Here is a 22,109-nt window from a genome sequence, read left to right as displayed (position 1 = left end):
GGTTAAATTTTACATTTTGCTTAGCCTTCCCCTCTGGAGACATGAAAAGAATTATAGGAGTTTGATCTATAGTGTGGCTAGGCAGCTGTGATGGGTGCTTTATTAAAGTCTATAGCAATCGAGCTAACACAAACCAGAACCTTTCCCTGTAGCTTTGTGTAACCCTTTAAAAAGTGATGGATGTTTTTGCAGCAGGAGTGGGTGGAAATCGGTAGGTGAGGTCAAACTGCACAACATGATAACCAGAACAATTAATAGCACTTAATGTGGAATAGCAAGCTCTTGGCTCCTCGAATATTACGTAGTTTGTAATCCAGGACAGATTGCCTTTAAAGTATGGCTCTCGTCAAAAAGGCGGCTATAGAGCTCTTGGTACAACAAAGCTGTTCCATGGAGATGATCCTTTTTGCTGTCTGATGTCTTAAGTAGCTTTATAGCTACTGGTTTTGCCCCTCTTTGTCTCAGCATTGTAGGAGCAATACAGCTTTGGGGGAGGGAGCTGGATTCCTTCCTTTGGAGAACTGGCAGCTGCACTGTTAGCTGAACCCTGGTGTCAGAGGTGCCTTTTCCCCGTCGGCTGCCATTGGTGCAAATTCACTGCATCAGCTGCAGAGCAGTCACTGGGCATGATGCGTGCTTGTCTCTATTGCTGGTGATGGTGCCAGAAAGCCTGCAGCTTGAATTCCCATCTCAAAGTGGGTTTGCAGGACCTGTGTTCCTAAAAAGCCTGGTTGTGGGGTTTTTTGGTTTGCTGTCCAACACAGAGACTCTGCACTGGATGTTGGGAGAGACAGAGAGCCTAACGGCACAGTTTGACATATCACAGCACGTTTTCCTCTCCTTCAGTGCTATTTTGATCCTTTAATTAACCTGAGACATTCCATTTTCTAGATATCTCCTACTAGACCAGGCAGCTACTTATCTGTCTTCTTCCCTAAAGCCAGAGAAGGAAGAATCAAACCTCAGCTGCAAGAGGGAAAAATCAAACCACAGCAGGAAGAATCAAAGAGGAAGAGGCAATTCCTGCTGAACAAACATCTTTCTTACTAGGATATAAAAACACAACCTCCTGGATCTCCTTGCCATCTCAATCTTTTAGGCGTAAGTCCACACTCTGTCTCCTCGTGCAATTACTCAGTGTTTTATGTGATGCTGTGTGCAATTATGGCTTTGTCTTACACAGCGTACAGCCACATCATTTCAGGGTTTCTTGTGAGATTGCACAGAAGTGTTCTAGTGCGCTTAAAGATCCTCATGCCCATAATAATTTTTATGCAACTGCATAAAATTCATTACTGTAGGGTTTTTTTAAATCAAGGATGTCAAGTGCGTCCTCTTTTCTCATTAAAGCTAACTTTATTCCTGAACTCCTGAAGGGAGATGGGGGGAATGAAGACATGGAGTTCTGGTTTTCTAAAAGTGTCTTGGAAAGAAAATTACTGGATTATTGTAATTATCCCCAAAGCAAGAATCTAAAACCTGCAAAATTGGAAACTATTTTTCTCTACAACTTTTTAATTTAGAAAGTAACTTTCAATCTGAGTTGGTGGTTCATTTTGCAAAAGCAGGCTTTTTTTGACAAAATGCCTCTGTGATTTTGAAATTTCCTCCTGAAAACCTCTCAGATTTTTTTTTTCCATGACATGCCTTGCTATTAAAGGTTTTCTTCTTGATTCGGAACACACGGTAGTTTTAGATCATTAACATTTTTCACAGAGGGGATGCAGATCCCTGCAGGACTCTGGCGTAGCCCTTTGGCAGCCTCAGGAAGCCAGCTCTCCCTTACTTGCATTCAAGTCATGTTTGGTAATTTGGCTTTGGGGCAGAGGGGGTTTTGTTACGGCTTTGAAGACAAGGAAACAAACCCTTAGTTCTCCCTGTAAAAAACTGTGCTGGAACATAGCAGCTTGCCATCTTTATTCTATCTATAGAAAACAACTATAATATCATTAGAGCAGGAGAGAGGCTGGACTTAGTAAATTGTGTTAGCATATTGGAATAGTGTCCATAACAAAACAATCTGCTTAATTACCCCTAGGTCCAGCAGCCTTGAGTGAGAAAAAGCAGATTTTGCAAAAGTAAAACCAGTTCTGCTGTTACCTTTCCAGCCCACTGTCCTTAAACAAAGCAGTCACATCTCTGCGTAACCTTGTGGTGAATGAACTTCAAGTCTCTAAGCCAAGTCTGAATTTAGCTCGTGTTTTTTTATCTCCAGAGGTGTTTCATTAGCTCAATTACAAGTGACATGTTCCACTATGTGCTGCTGACTGAAGAAATTCAGCCAACCTAAATCCCTCTCCATATAGAATCCAATTAACCTCTTACTCCCTCTTCCTTTAATCCCCTGTGCCTCATGCCTTGTTCACAGCCACACCTTTAAAAGAAGAGCAAAGGAAATGACCTGAGATAACTAAGTACTGAACAACTGAGGTATTTGTAATTGATGTTTTGGTTTGCTGTTATTGTTCAAAAAGAGCCTGTGTTTTTTTTGTGATGATGTCCATTGAGCACAACCAACCGTTTGGGCCAGGGTCTGTCGCTGGATTTGCCATATAGGCAAATAAAATGAAAGGCAGACGGCGATCCTCAGTAACACGTAGAATAGTCGAATATGTTGGATGCAACTGCTGTGTAACCACAGAGACCACCCAAGGACGTCACTGTTGTTGTGAAGGTGCTTGCTGCCGATTTGGTTTGCTTACATGAACTTCAGATCCTGGTTCAGTTTTGTTTGGAAGGTGATTTAGGCGCCTGGGTGTTACTGCGGCTTCCTGCTCGGGGCTGAGGTTTGCCCTAGATCCCTTCACGTTTTGGCAGCAGCACTTCCTCGCCGGTGTTGTCAGGACAGTTAGATGCTGAAGTCATCGGGAAGGCGCGTAACCCTAAATGGATGGGTTGGATCAGTGACCTACTTTAACACACCGAGTCTTGCACAAGTCTGACCTTCTCCCCGCCATCCCCTCCAAGACCTTGGCAGCTTAAGCCATTACAGAGCATCCTCCACGCCGTTCTGGTCATGTCTTGAACTCCATCAGCTGGGGCCAGGAGCTGTGGTTGGGAAACCCTGGGTGATTGATTTGGCTACAGCCTTGCATTGCAAATCCACACAAACATCTCATTTTCTCGATTTTTTTTCCATTGTGTTCGCAGTCCGTGTCCTGAAGTACTCGTACTCCCTGTGAATTAGTGGTAGGATTATTAATGGAATTTCGTCTGCTTGCGTGCTCAAATGAGCTCTTGGTCTGGGCTGAGATTTAGACTGCAGTAGCTGTTGGGTTTTGTGGTGTTAGCAGACAGTTGGTTTTTAAAATAGTTCTGTTTTTATCTTATACGCATTTTCCTCCGAACGTGACTGCAATAAATAAGCATTAAAACTCAGAATGAGTGGGATGAATGTGCTGTCAAGGACAAACCAGCCCTGGGGACTAATCAGAACAGGTTACAGCAGAGGTATGGGGTTACACCCCATAAACTGAAGAATACAGTAAAAAACATACAGAAAAGCTCAGTCCCTTCCAACAAGGATGCTCAGCGTGTGTGTGGTTCTTGGATCAGCACTCTGCGTTCCAGGCAACGCTAGTTTTGGAAGTGTTGCTGCAAACGGCACGATAAAATTTTATATCTTTGTTGGGTTTCACTTTTTATTCCAGTAAGTTTCCTAAAAACCTGGTGCGTGGACTGACACCGGGGTTGCTGTATTACTGCTCCAAGCATTTTCTGTTGGATAGAGTAGAAATTCAGGCGTCTGTCTTGGAAAGGCTGGCAGGTTCAGATGGGAGTCCGGATGAGACCCGACGTGATGTTTCGCTGGGGCAACACGGGCGCATTGTCCTGACTGGTGCGTGCCTGTGTCCATATACGTGCCTGTGTCCGTATACGTGTGTGCATTTGTGCAGCTGGCTAAGCGATAAAACAGGATGGATCTCTGTAATGTGGGCAGGCAGTGATGAGACTGTGCTGAACTGGAAAGAGAGAACTAGTCTGGTCAGATTTTCCTCAGACAATTATCTGTTTATTCGCTTCCTGTAACATCTCTCTGAATCCTTCTTTTGGCTTTTCTGCTTTTAATTCTCCTTTCCTCCCCTAGGCTGAGCATCTATCCTTCATATCTTTTGCGGCCCACCGGTCCCAGCAGCCCAGGGCTGATCTGCCGTTTCTCCGCTCTGGTCCCAGTTAACGCGTCTGGTTTTTACGTAGCGATGGACCCAATCCCAACCCTGACCTAAGCCTGCCTAGAGGTGCTTTTCCGATCTCCTGAACCAGACTGAGATGTTCACAGGTGTCCGTCCGGTTCCAGGCGCAGATGAACCACGTCCCACGGTGCTTTGGGCCGTTTGAAGCCTGCACAGCATTTCTGTGGCTTTAGCCTGTTTCTCCAGTTTATGTTTTCTGTTCTGGGAGAGGTTTTGTTTCTGCTCATCCCCTTCAGAGGTCAAGTGCTTCCACAGGGAGGATGGCCTGGAGTTTTCCGTGCACCCAGACTACTCTGTGCACAAGTGAATTTCTTCTGTGATAATACAGCCGAGCAGGCAAAACCACAAGTAAATCAGACTGGGTTTTTTTCCCCACTTTTAATAACAGTTTACTATTCTGTAAGTGCATGTAAAGCACATGCCCTGTTCCCCCAGCCAAGGAGCTTGACAGCTTGTCAGCAAGAACTACCATAGGTCTAGAGTGACTGATTTATACAAGTAAAAGCACACGTGCCAAGACCTGGCAGCAGCTTGCTCCTTCTTTTTTTTTTTGTAGTGTCTTGGCAACCCTTTCTCTTCTCCTTCATCCAAACTTTTGCCTTTTATAGTCTTTGAATGACGCCTTTTTTTTAAATGTATGTAGCAGTTTCCCCTCCCTTTTCTCTTTCAGCCATTTGCTCTCCTTATCTGAATCAGCCATGGCACGGGAGATCTTGGCTTCACAACAAGCAGTTCTTGACTGAGTAGACACAGTCGCAAACCTGATTGCACACAGGCTCATGTTTTTGTGCATCAGAACGGTTGCATCAGGGCTTCATAATTCTTTCTTACCTGTGCTTTGATAATCTCATGCTCATGCGTTGTATATGCTTGTGCTGAAACTCTCCTTCCTTCCTAGAGGCACATGCACGTACATGGGCTAACACTGGTGATGGTATATGAGGGTTTATTGATTTGCTCTATCTCACTCGAGCCTATATTGAGGTATCAGCTCATACGCAGCTGTGCAGCCACCCGGTTGCTCAGACACAAGCATTCTCGGGCACAGACAGGCTCTCACACATAAGCTTATAGATTTATGGTTTGTTGTGAGAGTGGAAAACAGCTGCTGTGGGCTAATCAAATACAGCAGAAGATTTAATGCAAAATATTGAAAAACACTGTCTGGTAGGAGGGTGAAATTCTTAAAAAACATGCTGGTCTCATGGCGCTGGGCCGGCACAAGATGATTTGCACCTGGCCATGATAAACGTCAGCAACGGGTCTGGAGGAGGCTGCTTCACCCTAGGAGAGCTGTCAGACGTACGGGCTAAAATCCACATTGGGTTTGGCCCTGCAAATAAGTTGCATTATTCCGAGGCTGCGGTTCTACAGGGGCATGCAAGCAGAGCGGCTTAGTGTGGACTCGTAGGAAAGAAGAATAGTCCAGCTCAAGCACAAGGTTTGCAGACCAGGTTGACGTTCTCACTGCTGGCTCACTTCTGCCCACCTCTGCAGACAAATGGAAAGCCTGTTTCTCCAGGGCTGTCAGTTCGGCACCTTTCATCAGTTCTACCAAGGCTGCGAAGGCTTGGAAATAATTAACTGTGAAGGAAAGAATTTCATCTCAGGTTTCTGCTGACTGACGACACAGGCAATTTATGATGCCACAAGAAGCTCGGGCTGGGATTATTTCAGCGTAACTCCCAATGCTGCTACTTGGCAGCTTGGTGACCACGTTGGAAGTGACTGAACTAGATTAATACCTTGTGGATTTAAACTATAAACTTCCACAAGGTTGGACTTCTGGGACTTGGCTTAGCTGAGCGCAGACTAGAGCTACAGGACTTGCAACATCCACATCTCCCTTTCCCGGTGCTGGTAGGTGGGACTTCTCAGCACCCTGTTCTCACCCAGCAGGTACGATCTCACTCATTGTCTCCAAAGGTGAGACTGCAAAGGGTTGGGCAGTGAAAATACTGCAAGATCAGCCTTCAGAGTGTCCTTCCTGTAAAACCTTGGCTTGGCAGCCTCAGTGGGTCTGTGCTGCCACTCACTTTCTGGAAAATAAAGTGAGCTGCTCCCACTTTCTTGGGTGCTAGGCAGAGAAAATGTGATACCTGAGCAGGGTGCTCAGATGTCGCGGCTCAAGGACAGGTGTATTTTGTTCTTGATCTGCAACAGGAGACGAGAAGCTCCTGCTCCAGTAGTGGTTTTAGCTCTTTTGCAGTCAGTGGTTGTGGGTTCGGTTGCTGTTATTGATGTTCAAATGTGTAGTACTCCTTCTGATTGCAGACTCCACAGGATGAACCAGCAAGTCAGTTCTCCTCTGCACCCTGTTGTGAGCTGAGAGAGATTTGCTAAAGAACGAGACCATGGGGCAGCTGGGCCTAACCTGCCGATTTTGCACCATCTTCAGCCAGCAGCTTGCACCCAGTTATTCCTGGATCTATCCTACCCATGTGTGCTGTGAATACCTGCCTATCTTTGCTGTGTGTTTTGAGATCACCAGGTGAACTGTGCTGTTCAGTCTCTTTGCAGTGAAACACCAACTGCGCATCTACATATGGGTGAACCAACAGCTCTCTGACTCATGGCTGATGGGCGCCAAGGAGCCCATATTCCCTTTCATCGTGGGCAGGCAGCCCTGGGTGGCATAAAGTACACACTGAAATGTGCTGTCCGGGGATATGAGAAGCAACTGTTCCTTCCAGATGTTCAGTCATCTCATTGCTTGTTAGATTTGAGGACAGGAACCCCCTTCAGTTATGTGAGGCACTCACTGTTCTCAGACGTCCGGGAGAGTGTGTGGGGTGGGGGGAGAATTGGTTTCGTGTGACGCCAGCAAGGAATAGAGGCAGAGGTTTTGTGCTTTTTGGAAAACACTTGAAAGGCCTTTGAGCTCTGGCTAATCTCCATTGTTCATGTGTTTTCCGGCAGCAGAACGAGAGAGGAAGAACAGAAAGAGGCAGGAGAGCAGAGCTGAGAATTAGAAGTGGAAGCCTTTCCCGTGCTCAGGCGAGCTTGGCAGAATCCGTCGTGGCAAATGGAGCTGGATGCAACAGAATCCAGGCTTAAGCTTGGCTCAGATCTTAGACCCAGCAGAGCCTCCTTAGATCTGCAGGAGCTTTGTGAGTAGACGAATGCGTTTGAGCCAGCCTCACTGAACCAGACACAAGTGCAGCTGTTGGATTCAGCGGTGGAACAGGGCAGTGGGTAGCGTTGCCCAATTTTGAGGTCATTTTGCCCACAGCCATTTTATGCCTTTGATTTTTCTACAGGCTGATTTTCTTCTTTTCCTGTAGATCATACAAGATCATACAAGACACATGCATTGCAGACTTTGACCCATTAATATACATAACCTGAGACACAAAGCTGCAAAATGACATGTGCAAAGTTGCCAATAAACACTTAGCAGAGCTGTGTGTGGTACCTGAAATGCACCAAATTGCACCTTCAATCCCCTTTTCTCACAGTACGCTGCACTTTAGCACCACATGCCATTTGCAGACTGCAGTTGTGGTCTGTCTGCGACATCATATTCTAGCTGTTGGATGTGTAGTTTGAGATACAGGGCTCCCATCTGAGTTTCATTTCTGATGGAGGCATTTCTAAGTGTGGCAATACCTAAACCACACATGGCTTGAGGAATAGAGGCAGTGTGGCTCTTTGTTTTCTGTAAGGTTCAACCAGGTACGGAGTGAAGCAAGGCCAGAGTACAAACGTGACATTGGCTAGAGCCACAGTGTGCGGATCAAAAACTTCCCCACTCAATACTTGTTCCCCTTCCTCAGCACCAACAGAAAAGCTTTGTTAGAAAAAAAAAATATAAAAAAAGAGACGTTTTGAATTCAAGATTTTAAATGTTTGCTCCTGATGGTGAGTCAATGATTTTTCCAGTCCATCCCCCACAATAAACAAGTGGAGGCTGAGTGTGGTCCAGAGGAAAATGTGAGTTACACATGTCCTGGCCACATGCTTCTCCGGTACCAATGATAACCATATGGTGGCTTTCGGACCCCAGCTCTCTGATGAGAAGTGTTTGTAAAAACCAGCGCAAGCTCCTGCAGAGCAGGTACAGAACCTCTGCTCCAGCACTTTGCTGGGAAGAGGGGATAGTACTACCCATCTCCACTGCAGTGTGGGCACAGAAACTCTGTTTTCTGTTCTGGGAAAGAAAATTAGAGAGGTTGGGGAAGGGCAGAGATGGGCCTTGGGCTACTTTTTCAAGCATTACGGTCAAACCAAGTGCAATAGGTACATTAAAATTTTGGCATCTCACTCATTTAGGACGCAAATTTACCTACCATCCCTAGCTAGAACAGCCCAGCAATTACTTGTCAAATTGGAAGGCTGTTGTAGAAGCAACCCAGTCCCAAACCCAGCACAGGAACCACAGCGGCGTGCAAGATTTCCCCATGCGTGGTTTCCCATCCCTCCTTGAAAACAGCTCCTCCCTGCCAGCCCTCTGGATCTCACTTACCTGTGTTTGCACTTCCTTATTTTGATCTACTACAGGAGCAAACAGGAGGAGGTTCATTGCTTATTTGTAGCATAAAATCTCAGCTAGGTAATCTTTATTAAAGCCAAGCTGAATACACAGCAAACATAAGCTGTACTCAGGCAGCAGTTCACAGGAACTTGGCAGAGGCCTGCCTGTGTTTCAGAATCCTTGTCCTTTTTCTAGATGAAAGCCCTGCAGAAGGATTTGTTTTTCAGACAGAAGGCAAGCCAAGTTGGTGATTTCATCCCAAGACAGGCTGTGTCAAGCTGGTCCTATTCAAACACGCAGGAAATCAACCTTGGAGCTCGTTCAGAAATGAGGATGGAGAGTGGGGGTAGAGAGGGGGGCCCTGAGGAGGACGAGATTTTGGATTCCGAAACTAGAGCCCGGAACAAGCAGGGGAGATACCTGCTGTCGGCGTAGGGCTGTAGGGACCCGTCCCGCACCCTTTGAAGGATTAACTGGCCAGGTTTCAAGGAGCATTTCTTAATTTCCAGCTCTTCCAAGAAGCAATCCTATCTCTGTCCTCGTGGAGCTGCACACAGCATCGTGCTGATAAGAAGTCAGGTGGCTCCCACAGGCTAAAGGCAAAGTTTCCCAGAGTCCCCTCATTCCAGTGCATTCTTTTCTGCTTAAAGCAATCATTGTCTAATTAAAGCAGTTGCTTTCTGAGCATGAATGTGGATTACTGAGAAGAGAAGGAGAGCGAGCTTGTTCTGAACATCAGAATGGGGAGAGGGGAGAAGAAAGTGGAAAAGAGAAGTCATCCTTTACAAGTTGTTATAATCATCTCCACTTAGACATTTGTAGAGCCGCTATGTAATACCAGTGGTAGACAGGAGGCAACAGATGGCAGAATTCAGAATATTTGATCTGAACAAGATCTCTGATTTCTTCGGACAGTCCCTTTGCAGGCAGCAAGGGGAGCAAACCTGCCTGTTGATCTGCAAAGATATCCCTCTGAGAACCTCCATCGCCGTGCAGCGTTTCAAAGACACCTCGTCGTGAGGGAGATTAGTGAGCGAAACCCACTTGGGGTGCATGTGTGAGTGTGTATAATTCTTCATCCCTAAATAACGTCTGCAGGAGCTTCTGAGCACAGCAGGCAGAGCTTGCTGTCACTGTGAGAAAAACCTCAAACCTGCCCCTTTGCACTCACGCTGTGTAAAGAACTTCAAGGACTCCAGTCCTTCCTTTCTAGCAATTGCTTTCATGGATGCAGATTTTAGTGGTTTATTGTTTTTTTTATTTTTTTTTTTAATAAAGCACTTTCTGATGTGAATAACACCAAGAAAATGTTTGCAGCTTGGCCTGGAGGATGGGAAGAATGCAGACACCAAAAGCCAAGGCAGTTCCTTAACGTCGGTGCTCATTAGGTACTTTTTAGCATTAGTGGTTGGTGCTGGAATCTGCCCACGCAGGCTGGAAGCTGAGGAAATATTATTTGAACACATCTGCTCCAAGAGATACCGTCAGACTTGGGGAGCATCTTGTGGTAATTAGGGGAATTCATTTCCTTAGTTAGTCCAGTCCAGTTTTTTCCTGATTTTTTTTTTTTTGTTGTGGGATCCTTTAAAATTTTATTTTCTGCATTTATTTTCATTTCAACAACTGAAGGTTTCCCGGGCAATATTAACACCCTGTGTTCACATAGCACCTTCTTCCCTGTTGCGAAGCACCTGGCAAAGCTGGCTAAGAAGTATTTTGGAAATAAAGAAACTTGCAGCCACAGGCTTGAAATACAGCGTGGAGTTATAGACCCTGATTACCTTTCACTGCTCCTGTCCCTGCCATATTTTCTTCCTAGTCCCTCCCCATTTCCCAACACGTGTGCATCTGCTCTCCAGATATAAAGCCCCTAAAGGTGATACCTGTCAAAATTAAACTCAAAATTCAATCCCCAGCCTCTTCGTCTCCTTGTGAGAGGAACAACTTTCAGCTTTAAGCCTCTAGCCATTTTTTTTTCTGGAAAAGGAGTCTGTAATATGATTTAATTAAATGCTCATTCTGCAGAGCTCATTTGATGTCAGTTTTGAAATTCTGCGCATTTCGTTTCCATTCCTCCTCTTTTGTGTGTTTAAATCAGCACATTTCCAAATAAGGTTTTTGTGTGCTCGCTGCTGATCTCTGTACTCACTCCTTGAACCTTAATGCTTTTTGTAGCGCTGAGCAGTGACAGGGTTATGTTAACCTCTCTGCTTCACTAAGCACATTTGTTCCCTCAAAAAATCAACACAGCAGCTGTAGACGCTGACATCTGAAACAGTCCTGGCTCTCTTTATGGCACGGAGTTTCTCTTGGGGCTTTGTGCATTGCACGCAGCGCCTCGTGATGAACACAGGCCAGGAAAGCAGGTGCTTGAGGATGATGAACCCTTAACTCGGAAAATCTAGGCTTGTCCTATCTGAATAAGCGACCGCTGCCCTCTGAGACAGTTTTATGGGAAGGCAGGAGCACATCCAGGGCTGAGAACCTGCCCTGCACCAGCTTTTGAATTAACACAGGAAGGGTGCATGTCCTTGTCCACGGCCACCCAAAGGTCCCCCCAGAGCAGATGTTTAATCCTGGCATTAGAAGTGGTGTGACAGCCACAAAACCAGGCGCTAAACACTGTCTGCGTGACTCCCAGTTTGACAGGTTAACTGGTCAGCAGGGAGCCAGCACATGGGGATGCTGCTTGGCCAGTGGGTGTTGCGGTGGTGTGTCTGTGATGGGCCAGGTGCAGCTTGGCTCAAATCTGCCAATTAGGCTCAACACAAACACCGTGCTGTGTGATGGGGGGAGAGCTGTCTGGCTTTGCCCTCTGCTTGGGGAGCTTCTGGGGTGCTTCCTGGGGAAGGGGAAGCTTGAAGGAGAGGAGCTCCAACAGGATTCTATGTTGTTTTGTTTTTCAGGTTGGCTGAAATTCTTCTGTATCAGATCCAGGAGATCAAAATGCAGGAGAACCAAGGTGGAAAGTGAGTAGCTATTTAAGAACTTGAAGAACTGAAGCTTTTTCTGGAGCAGCTCTCTGCTTTGTATCCAGCTGAACACACTGGGAGGACAACACGATCAAAAGGTGCCCTGAGTGCTGTAAGATGCAGCTGACATAAAGGCAGCAAAAGGCAAGAGGTAGAACTTCAAATCATAGAATCATTTTGGTTGGAAATTACTTCTGTGTGAACTGTTTAAGATGCCTGGGAGGGTGAGGATGCCACTTGGTTCGGGGCCTTTTACCTGCACCACAATTGCGTTGGTGTTGAGGTCTGAACAGTTTTAATTTTATTCCTAATTTTATGCACCGTGCACAGATGATAAAAATCAGTGATGTGGCTGCTCAGTGGAGATGAAAGCTGCTCACCTGATATGTATGGTGAATAACAATGAGAATTAAGTCGCATGTTTCAGAATTGTTTCTGCTGTTCTAGATGAATGAAGCTATGCTACAAAATGGTGGATTTCAATTTTTTGTCTGTCTCTTAGCATCCATGTTGTTAATTTTCCTCTGATTTTCCCATTTGCTTTTTTTTCTCAGCCTTTTGAAGCCAAATGCTCGGAAGTGACTGCCTGGCATCTGTCCTTATTGGTTTTGAAATGGGGAAGATTGTGACCCAGAAGGATGAAATTTGGCAGCTTCCGCTGTGTGTGCTGAGAGAAGGTAAGGTTATTGGGCTTTTTTCCATTAAAGGGGAGCCTCTTTTACTGCATTTTAGTCCTGTGTGTGGCACAACTCATGGAGAGCCCTCCCAGGACAGGGAAATGGAAGCGGTGGTCGCGGGGCCTGTGTCTTCAGGAGTGATTTTTGTTGTCTGATACTGAGAAATGAGCAGTTGTCATGGTTACCGGCCTCCCCTTCCTGGGCTTGCCAAATGTCTTCCCTGGAGCCTTGGGTTTGGAGCAGGATTCGGTGTTTCTTGTTGAGATGGCACCTGGAATTTCAAATGTGCACATTTTGGTAAACTGGTGTTTAACACACACATGCGCTTGGGTATCTCAAGAGCCTTTGGTGCCCTTATCTCTTTACTGAATTGGTGGGCTTAAAGTGGGTTTGGGGAGACACATAATGAAGTTTAGCATGTTATTAGTTATTTACCAAGGATGTGTTGTGGCAAGGATTCTGTCAGCCTTGAGTAGGGACACCTCTTGAGGTTGCTAAAACCTTTGCTAAGTCACATTAAGGATTGGTTGCACATATATAATCCTGTAGACCAAGTCTGAGGCTAAGTCTGGATCCAGCCGCACCTTGGCTCCTCTCTGAGAAGGAGTTTAGAAAGCAAGGGGGTCCTTTCTGAACCTCACGTGTTCAAACCACAGCCTGTCTAGTTAAAAATGAACCATGGGGGTGATTCTTTGTGGGCCTTTGGCTTGAAACTGACTTTTCCCCCTTTTTTTCTTCATTTTTTGTTTTAAATGTCAGCAGAAGAAGCCTGAGTGAGAGGTGAACAGATTAACAAGGAGCCTGTTTGGAGTTTTTTTCAAGCTGGGTTTGCTTTACAGAATGAAGTCTGAAAAAGGGCTCGTTTGAGTCCCACGCAGCAAGGGGATGGCAGGGACTGCAGCAAGCCGTGCTGGAGAAATTCTTGGAGCAGGAGGAAGGTGAAGAGTCCCAAAGGAACCGTGAGGTCATTTCCCTTTTAACAAAGTACATTGCGGAGATAGTTTAACAATTAATCAATATCTGCAGGCCATTATAGGGCTCAGCAATGTGCTATTTTATAGCCTAATAAATGGGAGCTTGTCTGTGCTAATAGTTGAATCCCTGAGCTACAATAAAGGTTACTATCACATGGCGAGCGATGACTTGCTCCTCCCTGCCTGTTTTGAGATGAGCTCAATTACGTTTACCATTTAGGGAATATTCTTCCCATTAAAATGACGAGGTTGCAAGGAATTCACTTTTGCTTTCTTTAAACTTTTTCAAGTAATAATCATTACCAAAAATCTGGGAATGAGGGGCAGGGGAATCTCTCTGCGTGGGCAGCCAAGTGTTACGACATCTTTGGCCTCAGAGACTGAGGATGCTGCTCAGCCCCTTGGTTCAGGAACATCTGGTCCATCTCATGATGGAAGGTCAGCCTGGACAAGCCGGGCAATGGAGTCTGGGCCTGACTACTGCGGGAGGAAGAGCTCAGCTTGGGAGGTGAAGGCTGCACATCATCCTCCTCCATTTCTGTTCTACCTCCTGGGTAGCTTGAGTACCTCAGAGCAGACTGGTGGGCTGCCCCAACCCTCTAAACAAGGTCCTAGTGGGGGCCATAGTTTTTCAGGAAGATGCTGGTGGGGTTTTTTTGTGTGGTGGGTGTTTTTTCTGTGCACGTCCCCTTTTATTTTCCAAAAAAATAGATCACACTTCTCTAACTTCTGTCTGGAAGCTTATTTGGCGTAGCAGACAGCGAGGGACTCCTGGCTCTCCTGCTAACCAACCTTTAGGGGTTATCAGTGGACAGTGTTGCAGGAGTGTGAAGACATTAGTTGTTTCATTAGTATCAATAGGGCAATTATTATCTTAATAAAGTGACTGATTATGACATTGAAGTTGTATTTGAGGTTTAACAGCTGCAGCAGCCTGAGTGAGTTGTATGTTTGTTAATCCTCAGTGAGGGTGTTCTATTTCACTGAGTGATGTTTATTTAACATGCAATAAGTGTCTTAGTGAATCTCTATTAAAGGCACATGTGGAAACCTTAATTTGAGGCATTACAGAAGAGAGCAAGACTGTTCAATTCATAAAATCCTATTTAAACACCGAGAGCTCCAAACCGTGGCTGGTGCCAAAGCAAACTGTGTCCTGTAAGCTCTGTGCCAGATGTCTCGTGTGGGGTATCCTGGAGGTCCAAAGAAAATAAGGTCTGAAGGGAACAGTTTGGCCATTGAATCTCCAATCTAGCCCTATATAAAGGGGTTTCATTTCCATTCAGGAAACACAAACCTCTTCTTTGTGGATCCTGTTCAAAGTGTGTTTGAACAGTTCTTCCCAGCAGCAGCAATGCTCAGCACCACCCATGCCTGCGAGCAGAGATGAGGTCTGGTGGGAAGGTTTGGGAAACATCCTAAACCTCTCTCGACATTTTTGCGAAAGAGGCAGTAAATCAGTTAGAGGTGTCTCTGAGTGTTTTGTGGGATAATAACTATGGTGTCAGGCACTTTACTCATTCCAATGGTGTTCTGGGTCAGACACAGAGCCTTAGCAAACCTGAGTTTTTCTTGTGTCTCCTGTGAATTCAGGTAACTTGCTGCTTGTGGTTTGTTGAGCTCTTGGTAGCCTGCTCCAGGATATTGAAGAACCAGCCTTTGGGAGACAGAGACGGTGTCCCTGGAGAGCCTGACTTTACTTTGAACTGGCCAGTTTCCTTCTGGGCGCCTCTGCACAGTATTTTGCAGGTAGGTGCGTGTTCATTTTGTCTGCATTCGGAGGCATTTGGATGTGAACCAGGTCTGAAGTGGCACCCTGTAGCGGTGGTGAACTCAGTGCAGAGGTGGGATCCTTTAGCGCTGACTTAACGCTGAGTTAATGCAGCCACAGGACTTGCAGTTGGCTCAGGCCTGGGCACGTGTACAGACGTGACACAGGCCGTATCCTGAGCTTCTTGGAGTTTTGTGGCAGTCCAGCTCCAAATCCAAACTTAGGAACACTGATGCCAACCTTTTGGGCCAGGACATGTGCTCAGCTTTCCTTCTGCCTACCCGTGAACCCTTAGTGCTCGGCGAGGGAGGGATGAGCAGCCCTGGCAGCCCTCGCTATGTGAGCTGTGTTTGCTTTGGGTGAAATGCGGTAATTAGAGAGAGACTGATGCTTGAAGCTCCTGGGAGCTATTCCCCAAGTAAGGAAGTATCATCTCTGTGAAACACGCTTGCTGGGGTGAAACCTGCATGTCTGTATGAAGTCATCTGCTGTAATGGTAACAACTCGTGTCTTTTCTCACCACAGAGGTGGTTCTGAAGTATTGTCCTGTCTTGGAGAAGGAAACAGAGGAATAAATATTCCGAGTGGCTCAATCTATAGGAACAAGCGCGCAGAGGAGGGGATGAGTTAATCTCCTCCGTGCTCTTGGCCATGGTGGGGCTGTTCCTATATTCCCATGTGCTGTTGTGGGGCGATAAGCTGGTTGCAGGGAGAACACTCTGTCCCTTCCCTGGAAGAAGAGATTCAGCTGAACGTCCCTCCTGGGAGCGGTCCCGGGTAGGCAGCTGAAATTTTCCTGTTCCTCTCGTCCCATGACTTCTAGGAAATATCCACAGTCCTTTGCGTTGTCCAGAATAATTCCACTGTCCAGAGGATGAGTGTTTTGGTATCTGCAGGCTGGTCGTTTCCTTTTTAGCACTTTTTAGCTGTTCTCTCCCAAATTGGTGCCTCCATCCAGCCCTTAATTTCTCTTGTTCTTTGAATGGCAGCTTGCCTGCAGGAATGCATCTGACATGAAACATAGGACCTCTCTGCTCCTTCCCTGCCTCTGCGCCAGCCTGTGACCATGGCTGTAGTTGTTCTGTGGAACATGTGGCCCCTATAAAACATCTTGTAACAGAACAAATGTGAAGTGGATCCCCATGACATTGCTTTTAAAGGTGTCTTGATTTGGTGTCTAAACCAGCTTGTATCTGCTATAGTATTGGGGGAGACAGCGCAGGTCTCTGATGGGTGAACTGTGTGTTATCTTGTCCTTGCTGGGATTTGCTGGAAACTAATGATCTGTCTGGTCCGGCATCTTCCATTCCAGGTATCAGCAGCCGTCATCTCCGAAAGCAAGCACAAGAAGTTGATATTAATCAAGGAATGAGCTTTTCCTGGTGTTTTCTTCCTTGATCCAGCTCATGGCAGGTAAGTCTGTTTCTGAAGCGTGTGGCTTTCAAAAAACAAAACCAGCTGTGTCTTATTCAGTGTTACTGGGCTTCTTCCCTTGAATATTAGTTGCTCTGTAGCCTTGGACTCGGTAACTGGAAGAATTTGTCTGAAAACACATAAACGTTGTGCTTTCACTAAATTCTTTGTCAGATAACTTCTGTCTCAAACATTTGAACTTCAGATTTAACCAGGCAAGATTAAAATTCACTAAGGTGGCTGCTGTAAACTCGTGTTGTCCTGGCTCTGGGTTTTCCTGTGGACGCTGATGTTTCTCCTCTCACTATAAGCTACTGCTCTTCTCAAGCTGAGCCTGGTCTGAGCAATCCAGGGCCCAAATACTGTTGTTTGAGTAACCGTTAATCATCTGCCTTACCTCTTCTGCTCTGTGTTAACGATCGCCTCTGCACATCTCTGGAATCACAAAAACCAGAGATGGGAAAGATCTGAGATCATCCAACTTCTCCATTTTTTTCCCCGCTCTGGGGGCAGGTTTGTTCCCTCACTGGATTTTCCTGTGCAGGGTCCAGTTTTCAGTGACTCAAGCCGCAGGGTTTTCACCGTTTCCCTTGGGATCCTGGCAGATTGCTCACCATGAGAGATGTTTTCCTAACCCCCCACCTGCTCCGTTCCCCTCCTCGATTCCAGCCTCGGACTGGAAGAGTGGGCAGCACAAAGCTACAGCGGGTTAATACTCATCCAATTATTTGAGTACTGGTTAACTCCTTCTGGGTCACTTTGCATGTCCTGAATAGAAAGGAGAATGTTATGGTGACATTCATCTCGAACACTGCCAAGCTTTGGTGTAGGTAGCATGAGCACCAAGAACTGTGGTTCTTTATAAGAGGGTTTGGAGGTTTTCATCTAGAGAATATAGGCATACTGGTGTTTTCACCCCTGAAAACTTAAACTAAATGGCAAAACAAACATGTGGCCACTGCTGGTTTTACTTTAGGCTTTTCTTGTGCCTAGCACTTAGTTAAGAAGCTTTATTTTTACATTTTTTTCCTGAACAAGCTGAGGATTTTCCCATGGATCGCTTTCTTTCCTCACCCTGTCTGCACTGCCAACGCTGCGTAACCAATAGCTTGACTGTAATGCTGAAGTAACTCTTAAAGTATCGCCTGCTAAATAGATCGGTTATGATGGGATAAAGCCGCTTTCCATGAAAGATGAGCAGGATCAGGCTTTGGGTACACTGTCAAACAAGGAGGGGGAAATAAAGGTTTAAAATGAGGCTGTGCAAGGGAGAAAACTAGAAGCAATGGTCCATCTGATAACTGCAGAGATATTTAGTGCAGGGTGGAAAGCTGGTAGTGGTCAAGAGGTCTGTGGTGGTGTAGTATTTCATGCAATGGGAAGCTTAGTTTTTTGTTGAGTTGGGAATCTGTTTTATGGGAAATAGAGGGTGGTTGGTGGGTCTGTGCTCACGTTGTTGTCCTGTGCCGCTCACCGGTCCCATTAGCTGAGTTAGCTCAGTTCTGCTGAGCACTGTGGCCATGCTGGGACGGCAACGCCAAAGAACATGACTAATAGTGACATAAGAACCACCTTCCGCGTGGCCTGATTCACCCCATCCTCACACGGACTCAATCTTTCCTCCAGGAACGTCTGATAACGCGGGGCTGAGATCACCCTCCTGGCCCCGGTCATCTGGCAGCTCGGTGCTTACTGCGTCTCCAGGACAACCCTCTGTGCCGATCTCCTCGGGAAGCTCCGCGTGTTCCTCCAGACCCTTGTCATCCTCTTACTGTAAGTGCAGCAGGTGGGCAAGATGTTACCTGTGCCAAGGAACTCGATACCAGGACGCTGCTGCTCTAAGGGGCAACGCTGCCTTGGGGTGTTCTTGCTAAGGGGAAAAAATAGATGTGTTCTTTGTGTGAAAGAACCTCCCTGCTGGATTGCGTGCGGGTCACAGGGCTCCATCCAGTTTCATCTGCTTGGAAACAAGTTTGTAATGTATCTTCATCTGAGGGTCATCGGTGTGTAGCAAGAGACTCTTTAGAGGAAACCAGAGCCACTATCTGAGAGTAGCTGAACCATCTGACAGCTGGACATAAACGAGGTGACAGTAAGACCCAGCTTAGCCGAAGCATCTTGTGTTCTCTCTGGGTGACAGGATGCCCCTGAATTATAAAAGCTGCTGCTGTTCTTGTCCCCCGCTGTGAGCCCTGGGAGGGAAGCGTTGGATTAGGCGCAAGCTCTGGTTCACTGCGCAGGTGCTTTGGTTGGCAGCTGCTGAGAACCTGCTCCCCTGCAGCTTTCCTGCTGTTTTTTCCATCAAATCCTTCGCTCCCCAACCTGGGCAGATCAAGCACAGCTGAGACATCCAGCACTTAGGCTGAGCCTTAAGCCCTGATAAGAGTCTGAGTAACTGAGGTAGAAAGTCTGCCCAGTGGGCTGAGCTCATTGTTGTTGAAGGATGTTACAGAGACAGTCCACTTAGAATCTTGGCTGCTGTGCAGGATTTAATTTATATATCTTTTTCCCCTGATCATCTCCCCATGGAGAATACGTGTGGGAAACAAATCAGCAGGCAGACAGTGGCACGTGAAGCGATGCTCCCTGCTGGCACAGACGTGACTGTAAAGCAATAACACAAGTGGCTATTTGAAGGCTGAAGATAACTTGCTGCTTTCTTGCTTTTGCAAGCCCTAAAGTGGTTTGGAGCAATGAGGCAAGAACCTGAGTCTTCTGGTTTGTGAGGGACATTGGCTGCTTTTTTATCTGAGAACTTTTTTCAGAGCTTGTAATTGTGGAGCGGGATGGTCCAGGACGTGGCAGCAGATCCCAGATCCGCAGGTGTCCATGGGCGCAGCTGGGCTGCCCCGGCCACGCCGTGCGAGGAGGTTTTCCGAGCAACCGTGTGGGATGTTTTCCCTTGATTCATCAGCTGTCGCCCCTCCCGGAGCCCTGGCTTGCTTTCCCGGTGGTTTTCATCCTCCAAGTCATCTGTTCCCATTTGGGATGCGCTGCCCTGGGGTCACTTGCAGGGGATGCAGCATTTCCACCCCCTTGTCCCCTCGGATCCATCCCCATAGCCCCTGGCAGCGTGAAATCCTCCTGACCCCGCTGGCTCCCTTGGTTGAGAGGTTCCCCTCTGCGATTGCTTTGGGTTCCCCCATCACTTTTTTTTTCTCACAGTTTCTAAGACAACTGGTGCGATCAGATGCAAATGTCAAACCGTCTTGTACTTTGCGTGCCTGGGGACAAGTCTGACTCTGCTCCACCCCTTCCAGCCCCTTGTGCTGCCACTTCTCTGTGTCTGTCACTGTGTCCCGTCCCAGTTCAGCAGCGTTTCATCCCTACCAGCTCTGAAACCAACTAGGACTGGGTTTATTTTGCCTAAATCCCATGGTATCAGAATGCACCGTATCAAAATGAAACACAGAATTTGGAGCATGATATTTGGTTTATTTTCATGTGAAACAAGGGGAAAACTGTTTCCTCTGACACCTCTGAGTGCTGAGGTTGGAAGAGGGGGAACAGTTTGGGAACTACTGGGGGGAAAAAAACTATCAACTGGGCTGCTGGCCATCAAACTCTTAGACTTGGACCCTTAACCTGAGGGCTGGGACTTTCCAGGCTGATTCAGAGCTGTTTTTTTCCCCCCAAAGTCCCTCATTTAGGCACCTTGCAGGCGAGTCCAGCTGCTGGGAGCTGTGGTTCTCCATCCTACACTTGTTTCCCTTCCCTGCCCACTCGTTCTTCCTTTCTCCTCTTGGCTCTGGCTTGCAGACCTGGACCTTCTCCACTTCCCTGGACCTTCTTGGTGATGCTTCAGGAGCCCTGGTGCCTTGGCTGAGAGAGACCTCTAGTGGGGTTGGAGCTGGGAGACCTGGGGCTTTTAAAAATACATTTATTGCATTTATTTTTAAACCTTATGGAGGGCTGGTTTCTGTAGGGCCTGAGGTTTCTGATGAGTCTTGCTGTACTGGATTAGCCTTGGGGCAAAGTGGAGTTTTAGTGGGACAGTTCTGGGGTGTTTCTATCTCACCAGGTGCTGTGTGGATCTTGGTTGGGCTCTTGGTTCTCAATAATCTTTAATTCATCACAGCTTCACCGAGAGGTTGTTCAGAGCAGAAGTGAGTGCAGACCTTGCAGAGAATGAGATCCCAGTTACACCCACCTCACTGTGTAGGTGATGCTGCGTTTGGGGACACAAAACCTGTCTGAACATGCTGCTCTTTTGCTTTTTCTTGCAGAGGATTTGCACTTGTGTTTGGAAAAGCACCTCCTGTGCTCTTGCTCAGCCCAGATGTCCAGCGCTGCATGGGGGGGCAACAGAGGGTGAGTCAATTTTGCATCTTGCTCAGCAGGTGACCAAACATCTCCCTGTGTGCCATGGAGCCAAATGACAAGCTTTGATACCCTGGGGTGAGCTGGTTTTCTCTGTCTGTGCCCAGACAGGTTGGGAACTGGTGGGATGAACTGCACAGTCCTGGAGTTGTACAGAGAGGAACTGGGGTTTGCAAAAGGTTTTGGGGAGAATGTACCAGAACAAGTGTTTCTCTCCCCAGTGTGATGATAATTTCATCCTGGCAGCTGCTCCATGTCCACCTGTGAGCCGGTGCAGGGGTCAGTGAGCAACTGCAGCTGAAGCTTCATTTGATGTTGCTGCAGCACTGTGTGAGCACAGAAATGTTCTTAATTCTGTTTCTCTCTGCAGAGATCAGCTGCACAGAGTCTCCCGTGAGCCCTCGCAGCCCAGTTTGTGATGCACCTGGAACCGCACACCGACCATCGCTGCTTCCCGAGCTCAGTGACAAGATAATGGAGCAAATAAAGCGCAAAGCAACTGAAACCCTTGTGTCCGCAGCAGAAAGAAGCGGCAGGAGCTGTGCAGCCCCGTGCTCCACAAAACCAGGCTGGTCCTTGGCTGCTGGGAACTATTTTGTTGTTGTTTTGGTGTGCGGTGTTGTGTTCTGTTTGTTTGCAGGATTTCTTGGTTTGTGTGTGGATGTTTTGTTTTTATTTCTTGGTGCATGTGGGGGTTTTTTGGGGGGGTTTTTTTGGCTTGGGGTGTGTGTCTGTGTGTTTATTTTTCCCTCTGCTGTTTACCTGCACAGAAAGCAGAACAAGCTCCTCAGTTTGCTGCCAACATGGGGTAAGTCTGATTCCTGCAGGTTTCGAGGTGGAAGCAGCATCAAGAACCACTTGGTGTGATGCTCCTGCATCCCCCCGGACTCTGAAAACACCAGAGCATGTATGTATATATTTTATATATATATATAATATATATATAAAAAAATCTCTATCATCTCTATCTCTATCTCCTCTCTATCTCTATCATCTCTATCTCTATCTCTATCTCCTCTCTATCTCTATCTCCTCTCTATCTCTATCTCCTCTCTATCTCTATCTCCTCTCTATCTCTATCTCCTCTCTATCTCTATCTCCTCTCTATCTCTATCATCTCATCTATCATCATCTCATCTCTATCTCTATCATCTCATCTATCATCATCTCATCTCTATCTCTATCATCTATCATCATCTCATCTCTATCTCTATCATCTATCATCATCTCATCTCTATCTCTATCATCTATCATCATCTCATCTCTATCTCTATCATCATCTCATCTCTATCTATCTCTATATAAATTATATATA

General features: G+C 46.6%; 1 long non-coding RNA gene across 5 annotated transcripts; it reads left to right on the top strand.

The window, feature by feature from the left end:
- The first annotated feature begins 6,486 nt into the window (after nt 1–6,486).
- On the top strand, nt 6,487–22,086 carry LOC110364507 (uncharacterized). Of its 5 annotated transcripts, none has more exons than XR_010467908.1 (10): nt 6,489–7,303; nt 11,574–11,790; nt 12,194–12,316; nt 13,076–13,280; nt 14,884–15,838; nt 16,374–16,474; nt 18,101–18,247; nt 20,701–20,785; nt 21,165–21,362; nt 21,565–22,086. It is a non-coding gene; the product is annotated as an uncharacterized LOC110364507 (long non-coding RNA). The 5 variants fall into 5 exon arrangements; XR_010467905.1 differs by having other exon boundaries at nt 6,490–7,303; nt 14,884–15,039; nt 15,587–16,474; XR_010467907.1 differs by having other exon boundaries at nt 6,498–7,303; nt 14,884–15,039; nt 21,565–22,085.
- Nucleotides 22,087–22,109: the final 23 nt, after the last annotated feature.

This window comes from Columba livia, chromosome 24 (genome assembly GCF_036013475.1).
Source record: "Columba livia isolate bColLiv1 breed racing homer chromosome 24, bColLiv1.pat.W.v2, whole genome shotgun sequence".
Taxonomy (NCBI): Eukaryota; Metazoa; Chordata; class Aves; order Columbiformes; family Columbidae; genus Columba; species Columba livia.
This window is presented reverse-complemented; position numbering and strand designations above follow the sequence as displayed.